Source organism: Canis lupus, chromosome 25, assembly GCF_003254725.2.
Source record: "Canis lupus dingo isolate Sandy chromosome 25, ASM325472v2, whole genome shotgun sequence".
Classification (NCBI taxonomy): domain Eukaryota; kingdom Metazoa; phylum Chordata; class Mammalia; order Carnivora; family Canidae; genus Canis; species Canis lupus.
Window position 1 is genome coordinate 50196783 of NC_064267.1, and position 10367 is coordinate 50207149.

Here is a 10367-nt window from a genome sequence, read left to right on the forward strand (position 1 = left end):
GGCTAATGTCTTTGAGTTTGGAAGCTAGTGGTAGGATGAAAATTGTTTTGGCAGTTCAACCTGTGTCGGGCTGAGAATTTCACATCCTTTCAGTCAAGGATGCTTGGAGAAAGCTTCTACTTTACTTGGCCTACATTCCCCTTTCTTTCTGCAAAGGGGAAAATGCCAATTAAATGCTCGTCAGCCTTTGCAGTGGATATTTATTGGAGGAGAAAGATACTGGCCCCATATGCCCGAGCTCAGGAAACCACTAAGCAAAGGAGACAGGCATTTTGCAATTCTTGGACAAGCACAGAGAAACCGAGTGAACAGTACTTTCAAAACATTCTGTCTTTTCAAAGCAAGGTTATTGATTCAGAAATTAGAACATATGTTTTAAAAACAAAGGCAACTTTCTGTCCTTTGTTTTGAATATTTACTCCATTTACACTTAATATAATTAAAGGCACGTTCTGTTCTAAATGTCCCACATTAGTACCATGTTTTCTATCTACGGTTTTGGTTCTTCGCTTCTGTTTCTCTCTTCTTCTCTTCTTTTGGGTAAATTGTGTATTTTTTAGTGTTTCATTTTGTAGTCCATATGGATACTTTAGCTCTACTTCTTTGGTTAGTGTGGTAGTCAGAATAGCAGTGGCGATGTCCACATGATGTCCCCCCACTGTGCCCGTATCCTAACTCCTAAGCTATGTAAATATTATTTTACATTGCAAAGGGACTTTGCAGATCTGATTAAGATAAGGATCTCTCTCTTTTTAAAAGATTTTATTTATGTATTCATGAGACACACACACACACAGAGGCAGAGACACAGGCAGAGGGAGAAGCAGGCTCCCTACAGGGAGCCCCACATGGGACTGGATCCCAGGACCCTGGGATCGCGACCTGAGCCAAAGGCAGACTGAGCCCCCCAGGCATCCCGATAAGGACCTCTTTAGATAGGGAGATTGTCCTGGATTATCTGTACAATGTAATCACAAGGATGGAAGGGGAGGAAGAGTGCTGATTACAGTGTCACCCCCAGGAGCCACGAGCCATGAGCCATGAACGCCAGTGGCCTCCAGAAGCAGGAAAAGGCAGAGCCTTGATCCTTTCCTGGAGCCTCCGGAGGGAGCACAGCATTTGTGCAGCTGATTTTATCTCCATCAGACCCATTTTGGATGTCTGGCTTCTAGAATTATAAGATAATAGTTCTGTGTTGCTTCAAGCCACTAAGGATGTGTTCATTTGTTACAGCAGCAACAGGAAAGTAATACGGTTAGTTTCAGGGATTATTCTAGAAATTGAAACATGCATCTTTAATATAGCATATCTACCTCCAATTAATATTACGCTATTACATAAGCAGTAGGAGTGTTCCATCTGTCCGATTCCATCTGACTCCCCTCCTGAACTTCTGGCTCTTGTTATTTTTTCCAAAACTTGTTTTTTTTATTTCTCATATGCTCAGCCGTACTCTCTTGGCATCCTTTACTCCTTCCCTGAAGATGCAGGGCTCTATCTCTTATCATTTTCTTTCTACCAAGAGATATACATATATATCTAATACATTATATATATATATTAGATTTTATTTAGATTCAAGTTAGTTAACATATGGTGTATTATTAGTTTCAGGGGTAGAAATTAGTAATTCATCAGTTGCATGTAACACCCAGTGCTCATTACACCAAGTGCCCTCCTAACAGGGATGTCTGATGGCCCCCTTTCAGGGAAGAGGGATGAGGAGGGGATGTCAGAGCGACCTTCCTGTTTCTGCCATTAAAAAAAAAAATTCCTTCAGCTTAGGATATTTATTTTAGGATTTTATTTATTATGATTTTATTTATTTATTTGAGATAAAGAGAGATAGAATGAGCAGGGGGGAGAAGCAGACTCCAGGCTGAGCAGAGAGCCCAACACTGACACGCCTCCATCTCAGGACCCTGGGATCATGACCCAAGTCCAAGGCAGACATGTAACCAATTGAGTCACCCAGGTGGCCCTCAGTGTAGGATATTTAATATGCTGAGGTGTTGGGGGGGGATGGCAGAGTGCTGTGAATACCCAGCGGGCCCATTCTGGGAATGTCAGCAATGACTTGGAGGGGTTTCTCTCAGTTTCCCTGCTCCATCGTCAGCCTCTCCGAGATGGAACACAAAAGAGTCTGCAGTTCTCAGTGTAGCTGCACACACCACGCTTCTGTAGCTGAGAGCCGTGGGCGCCTCTGATGGGTTTCTTTAGCCACCCCGCACCGCCTCACACGTGTACATCCCTTTGCAGGACTGACATCTCTCAACTCGTTCTCTGCCCACCCCCACCCCCTGGTGTCCTATCCCCTGCAGAAGGTGAAGACCCATGACTACAGGTTTCCTGGTGGCTGCAATGCCACTCATGGCTAGGACTCCTCTAGGTTCCATCTCCCAATACCAGAAAGATGACATGACTAAAAGTTCATGGAAAGCCGGCCTGTGTTTTCCTCCCCTTTCCCCTGCCCGCACAATGGATTCCTTTTCCTTACAGAGTTTTGTCAAAGATGGAAACAGCTATGGATTTTTTGTGTGTGTGGAATTTTTTTATCCTATGAAATCCTTGGCACTTTCTAAGGCTTTGTTCAGTTAGGTTTTGTTTTGTCCTCAAGCTCACCGAGGAGTGTTTTCAATTACCTTTTTACCTTGAGATAACTGTCGGTTTGCATGCAGCTGTAAGAAATAAGAAGTCATACAGAAAGCTTTATAGTTCTAAGTTTTCCACTTAGGCTCACGATCCATTTGTGTTCATTTTTATACAAGGTGGGAAATTTAGGTTGAGCTGTTTTTGCTGATTTGTTTGGTTTTGGCTCTGGATGTCCAATGGCCATGGTACCAATTGTTGAAAGGCTATCTTCATGCCATTGAATTGCTTTCATACCTGTGTCAATAATCAGCCGGTCATGTTAGCATGGGTATATTTCTGGGGTTTTGGAGTATTGGCATTATTTTCCCTTTAAATGTTTGATAAAAATGATCAGTAAAAGTATTTAAGCCTGGGCTTTTCTTTGTGGCAAAATTTAAAGTTACTAATTTAATTACTTCATAGTCTACATTTATTTTTTCTTGAGTCCAGTTGGTAATTTGTGACTTTCTGGGAAATTGTCCATTCTATTGAAGTCTTCAAATTTGTTAGAATCAAGTTGTTTACAGTATTTTCTTATAATAATGTTGATTTCTGAAGGGTGCATACTAATCAATCCTATTTCACTTTTACTTTTTATGAACTATGTATCCCTTCCATCCTGTTTCTTAGTCTAGCTAAAGGTCTTACAATTTTGTCAATCTTTTCAAAGAGCCAACTTTTGATTGAATTGATTTTCTCTGGGGATGCTTGGGTGGCTCAATGGTTGAGTGCCTGCTTTTGGCCCAGGGCATGATCCCTGAGTCCTGGGATCGAGTCCCACATCCGGCTCCCTGCAAGAAGCCTGCTTCTCCTTCTGCCTATGTCTCTGCCTCTCTCTCTTTTTCTCTAAGTCTCTCAAGAGTAAATAAATAAATCTTTAGAAAAAAAGAATTGGGGCAGCCCAGGTGGCTCAGTGGTTTAGCACCACCTTTGGGCCGGGGCCTGATCCTAGAGACCTGGGACTGAGTCCCACATCAGGCATCTCCCTCTGCCTGTGGCTATGCCCCTCTCTCTCTGTGTCTCTCATGAATAAAAATTTTTAAAAAATAATTGATTTTCTCTGTCATTGTTCTCTTGTATAATGCATCAATTTCCACTCTAATCTTTATTATTTCCTTCCTTCTCTTGGTCTTTGGTTAAATTTGCTTTCTTTTTTCTCCCCCAGATTTTTAAGGTAGAAATTTAGGGCATTTTGTTTGAGATCTTTCTTCTTTTCTAATATAGGTCTTTAAAGCTATAAATTTACCTATAAGCACTGCTTTAGCTGCATGTAATAAATTTTGATACAATGTGTTTTAATTTTCATTGAATTCAAAAATACTTTCTCATTTATCTTGCAATAATTTTTTAAAGTAATTTCCACTCCAAGTGTAGAGGCCAATGCAGGACTTGAATTTGCAGCCCTGAGACCAAGACCTGAGCTGAGATCAAGAGGCAGATGCCTAACTGACTCACCCATGTTCCCCTATCTTGCAATAAATTCTGTTTTGAAACATGGGCTATTTAAAACTATGCTGTTCACTTCCAAATATTTGTGAATTTCCCAATTTTTATTCTTTTTTTTTTTTTTTTTTTAGAGAGAGAGAGGCAGAGACACAACAGGCAGAGGGAGAAGCAGGCTCCATGCACCGGGAGCCCGACGTGGGATTCCATCCCGGGTCTCCAGGATCACGCCCTGGGCCAAAGGCAGGTGCCAAACCGCTGCGCCACCCAGGGATCCCCCAATTTTTATTCTATTATTTATTTTTAATTTGCTTCCATTGTTTTCAGAGAATGTATTTTGTATGATTTCAATTCTTCTACATTTACTGAGACTTGTTTTATGGCTTAAAAAATGGTCTATCCTGAAGAATGTTCCATGTAAGCTTGAACAGAATATGTACTCTGTTGTTGGGTGGAGTATTTTATAGATGTTTGTTAGATCAAGTTGGTTGATAATGTTGTTCAAGTCTTTTCTATCTTTGCTAATTTTTTGTCTAGTTTTTTTTTTTCACTCAACAAATATTTACTTTACTGATTACATCTAATGTGCCAAGCATTGTGGGCAGCACAGAACATTCACTTTTGTGAGATGACATATATTATTATTAAAATTTGCAACTTAAAATAAGTACATTTTTAATATATATATTTTTATTTAAGTTCGATTTGCCAACATATAGTATAATACCCAGTGCTCATCCTATCGCATCCTATCGAGTGCCTCCCTCAGTGTCTGTCACCCAGTCACCCAATCCCCCTGCCCGCTTCCCCTTCTACTACCCCTTGTTCATTTCCCAGAGTTAGGAGTCTCTCATGTTTTGTCTCCCTCTCTAATTTTTCCCACTCAGTTCCCCTCCTTTCCCCTATAATCCCTTTCACTATTTCTTATATTCCTCATATGAGTGAAACTATATAATGATTGTCCTTCTCTGATTGACTTACTTCATTCAGCATAATACCCTCCAGTTCCATCCACGTCGAAGCAAATGGTGAGTATTCATTTCTAATGGCTGAGTAATATTCCATTGTATATCACATCTTCTCTTGTCTAGTTTTTTAAAATCAATTATTGAGGGTCTCCCACTATTGTTGTTGAGCTGTTTACATCTCCTACAATTCTATCATTCTTTTTTCATTTGTTTGAGGCTCAGTTCTTAGGTACATATATATTTATAGCTGCTGTATCTTCCTTCCTATTAAATTAACCCATCTATTAGTATAAAATCTTCTTATCTGCAGTAAAACTCTCATTTTAAAGTCTTTTTTGTTTGTCTTTTTTGTTTGTTTGCTATTAGTGTAGCCAATACAATTCTCTTGTGATTTCTGTTTGTATATTTCTTCTTTTTCCACTTTTAAAAAATCCATTTATGTCTTTGAATGTAAAGTATGCCTTGTGTAGATAGTACATTCATTAGATTCTGATTTTTAAAAAAATCCATTCTGTTCATTTTGCTTTTTGGAGTGTTTAATCTATTTACATTTAATGTAATTATCAATATTGTAGAATTTATGCATGCCATTGGGCTGCTGGCTTTCTATAAGTCTTTTGCCCTTTTTGCTCCTTTATTTCTGCATTATTTCTTTCTTTTATGTTTATATTTTTTTTCCTAATGTCCCCTTTTAGTTCCTTCTCTTTACTATTTTTGGAGTAATTTTCCTGGTGGTTCCCCTGGTGATTTAGATTAACATTTCAAGTTAAAATAACCTAGTTTGGTTAAGTACTGATTTAATTTCAATAATATATAGAACCTTTATTCCAATATAATTCCTTCCCTCCTCTCCTCTGTACTATTATTGTCATACAAATTACATTTTTCTGTGTTATAAGCCAATTAATAGAGTTTTATAATTACTGTTTCATGCAGTTATATTTTAAATTAGGATTTAAAAAAGTTACCAAATATACATTTATATTGTCTTTTATATTTACTTGTGTAATTACCTTTACCAGTGCTCTTTATTTCTTCATGATTTGAATTACCATCTAGTACCCTTTCTTTCCGGTCAGACACTTTCTAGTATTTCTTGTAGGATCTAGTGAAAAATTAAAAAAAAATCTGAAGATGTCTTAATTTATTCTTCATTTTTGAAGGATATTCAAAATATCCTTATAGTTTGCTATATATTGATTTTTTTCTTGGTCAACAGCCAATTTTATTCCAGCAGATTGATGATATCATCACACTAATTTCTGACTTCCCTGTTTTCTAATGTCAATGTCAGTCATTAATTTGATTGAGGATTCATTTTATGTGATGGATTATTTTTAATCCTGCTGCTTTCTCTTTTGGTCTGACTTTTGACAGTTTGGTTATGATGCGTTTAGGTGTAGATATCTTTGGATTTCTGTTTTGGAATTCATTGAGCTTCCAAAATATACAGATTAATGGTTTTTTTTTAATCATTTGGGGAAATTTTCCACCACTATTTCTTCATAACTTTTTTTAGCTCTATTCTCTCCCTTTTCTCCTTCTGGGATTCTACTATGCATATGATGATATGCTTGATAATGTCTCACAGATATCTGAAGCTCTGTCATTTTTGGCGATTCTTTTTCTGTTCCCCAGAATGAATAAAGTCTATTGACCTGTCTTCAAGTTCACTGATTTTTTTTCTGCTGGTTGAATCTTCTACAGTTGGGCTCCTCTAGTGAAGTTTCATGATAATTCTTGTACTTTTCATCTCATAATTTTTATATGGAGGTATAGATACAGATATAGATATGGATACACACATACACACACCAACAACTTCTTTTCTATTTCTTTATTGATATTTTCTATTTGAGAAGACACAGTTGTCCTACTTTCCCCAAATTCTTTAAACATGATTTCCTTCTGTTCTTTGAACATTTTTATAAAAACTGATTTCATGTTTGCCTAGTAAACATGGCCACCATCTAGGCCCCCTTAAGGACAGTTCCAATTGACTGCCTTATTTCTGAATGTGGCCATATTTTCTTCTTTCTCTGGATATTTCATAATTTTTAATTGATAAATTGATATTTTGGAAAATATAACAATGCAACTCTGGAAAAAGATAAACCCCAGGGTTCATTGTAGTTGCTTTTGTTGCTGTTTGTTTGTTTAATGTCTTTTCTGGTTTAATTATGTAGTCTGTAGTCCTTACATTGTGTGGATACCAAAGTCTTTGGTATTTTTTAAATTATGTTTTTATTTTTAAGCCTGTGATCCTAAGAGTTACTTGCTCAGACTTACATTAATAGTCAGTCAATGATTTCTCAGATTTTCTTAAATGACTTCAGTGGTAAATCTACCACCCTTTGCTAAGATCTGTGTGTGTTGAGGTTCTACTTCAAAGTTCAGACAATTTACACATCTGTCTTAGCCTTCACCTCCTGCTTGGGCAGAGCCTCAAGATCACTGACAGGTGAGTGACTAGGCCCCTTTGATAGTTCCTGGGCATGCACACAGCCATATGATGAATGCAAATTTATAGATCTCCAGTGATAGGTATAAGCTTTTCAAACCCCTTTTTGGACCTCTAATTCTCCAGATCTTCCTTTAAAATGTTGATTGAGCTCCTCTTTATCCCAATAATGCTGATATTGCAGCATTGGGCAACTTCAATGTTAATCACCTGCTGAGTGACTCTTAGATAATTCTCTAGGGGTAGACTGGGGCTCTGGGTCAGACCAAACAGCTACTGCATGAATGTGGCTTTTCCAAGAGACTACAGATCAGGAGAAGCAGAGACTGTGCTGTAGGGATTGAGGAACTGTAACATCAGTCTTCCCCTTCTAGTGTCTGCAAGGATGCTTTTCAAGGCTACCAATCCATGGAGGTACCAAGGGAGAGATGGGAGAAGCCCAGGTCAAAATGACATAGGCTTTGCTGTCCTTAACCAAATTCTAGTCATTTTTATTTAATAAAATTGTTGCTATATTACGTTTATCAGTACTTGGTTATGTGATCACACCCATTGCAAGAGAAGATGAAATTACTGTCTTTATTTTGAGTAATCATGTGAACAGTTAATAATAAGGATTCTATTATAATGTAATAAAGGGAACTGAATGTTGAAAGGCATTATCAATCTATTTCACAGAAAATACTTTGGCCTCCCTCTTTTGTTCATGAATAAAGTGTTTTCCAGATGTTTCCCCATTATGTGCTGTTGGTCACTACTGGGCCAGTTGCTAGGAAAGCTAGTATCTGGTACTTATAGTCTCAGGCTGATAACAGAGAAAATGGTCATTCATCTAAGCAAAAAGCACAAGAGACCATTACTTTTTTTTGAGACCATTACTTTTATAATAAACTTTAACATATGGCTGGAAAAAATGCCTATTCATTGTTCTTTTTCAAAGTATTCTTTGTTATTTTTGTACCTACTTATGCTTGCTTTCTGAATTTATATTAGCAAGTAAAATCCCAGTTTATCTAGGCCTCATCTCCTAGATAAAGGATATAGATGGGATTTGGCCAAATTAGCTTTTGGATAGTTCTATGTTCTTCCACTCTAGTCCCATGAGGTATTGAATTATTTAGTGTTTTGATAGTTTCAACAGGTGAGGAGACTTTTTGTGAAGATGAGTTGCTCAGCAGAACAAGTGGATTATGAAACTTAACTTTGTAGGTGTTGGTGGTTTGGCAAAGTGACTACCTTAGAAGATGTGGCTTGCCAAGCTGGGTCACTAGAGGCTAGGGTCAAAAGCCCACAATCATTATGATACACAGTTTGATCAGATATGCTCCTTGGGAGCTTGTTGGGAACCATACCAGGCTCATTAGGATCCTGAGTCATCAGGCTGACCTCTCCAGGGGGTTAAATCCCTATTCTCCCAGCCTCAGAATCTACATTCTCTGTGGGCCTTTTCCTTGGTCAAACTCTATTCCTGTTTAATTAGCTCATTAGATACTCTTTAATGAATCAGCTGAGTTCGTTCAAAGGCAGAGCCCAGGGGAGTATGTAACTTCACGGTAAGAGAAAAATAAATTCTAATATTATTAGTATACAGTCCAAGGTAATGGCTAAGTCACTTCTGATAGGGTTAAGATAGAGGGCAAATGGAAAAGGGAAGCTTTTGTGTAGAATTGATTCTGGATATGTGTTCAGAAGACCTGGGTTGGAGTCCAGTTCAGTCACTAGCAGTACGCTCCCTAGAAGGGCATTACATATTTGTAGGAACTATTAATATTTGACTCACAATATTGTTAGAATGTATTATTCTTATTTAAATAAGCACACAAGTGCATTTTAGCTGCATAGCATAGTATAAGAAGAGGTCGATTAACATTACTTTTTTTTTTACTATTTGACTATAGTATCTGAACACATGAATACTGATATATCATTGAATATATTTGATATAAATATAAGTATATAAATATTCAATAAAAATGTATAAATATTTATATATTCAAAAATTTGCAATTTATACTTTATAAGATAATTTATATGTATATACTAATAATATAATTTATAATTTGAATATATATAATATTTAAATAAATTTTATGTATTCAAATGATATGCCAGTATTCATGTGTTCAGAAATTTAAAAATCTCTTTTCTGTCCTTTGAATCTTTTTGAACCCTTTCTTTTCTGAATACAATTAATTAACTTGAAAATTAATGAAAATTCATAATAAAAATACAAATACTTGGCTGACATAGGGTGTCATTTATTACATTGTTATACAAATTAAAGCTCTATTGGATTGAAAAGGAGGAGGAGTTAAGATGGCAGAGGAGAAGGGGCATCCTACACTTGCCTCATCTCTTGAACATAGCTAGATAAATATCAAGTTATGCTAAACACCCAAGAAATAAATTTGAGGACTGAGAGAACAAAACTGAAAGTCCACAAGTAGAAAAAAAATGATTACCCTGTGGAAGCTTCTTTTAACAAGCAAACCAAACACACCCAGGATCTAGCTTCCGACCTCACTCCCCCAACTCTGGACAAAATGACAAGATGGAGGTATTCACCCCAAAAGAAAGAACAAGAAGTAGAAGTAATGGGTAGGGATTTAATCAATACAGATAAGTAAGGTATCTGAACTAAAATTTAAACAACAATCATAAGGATAACCACTGGGCTTGAAAAAAAAAGTGTAGAAGACACAACAGAATTCCTTACTGCAGAGATAAAAGAATTAAAATCTAGTCAGACCAAAATTAAAAATTCTATAACTAAGATACAAAACTGAATGGACATCATGACAATGAGGATGGACAAAGCAGAGGAACAACTTAGTGATGTAGAAGATAGCATTATGGAAAATAAT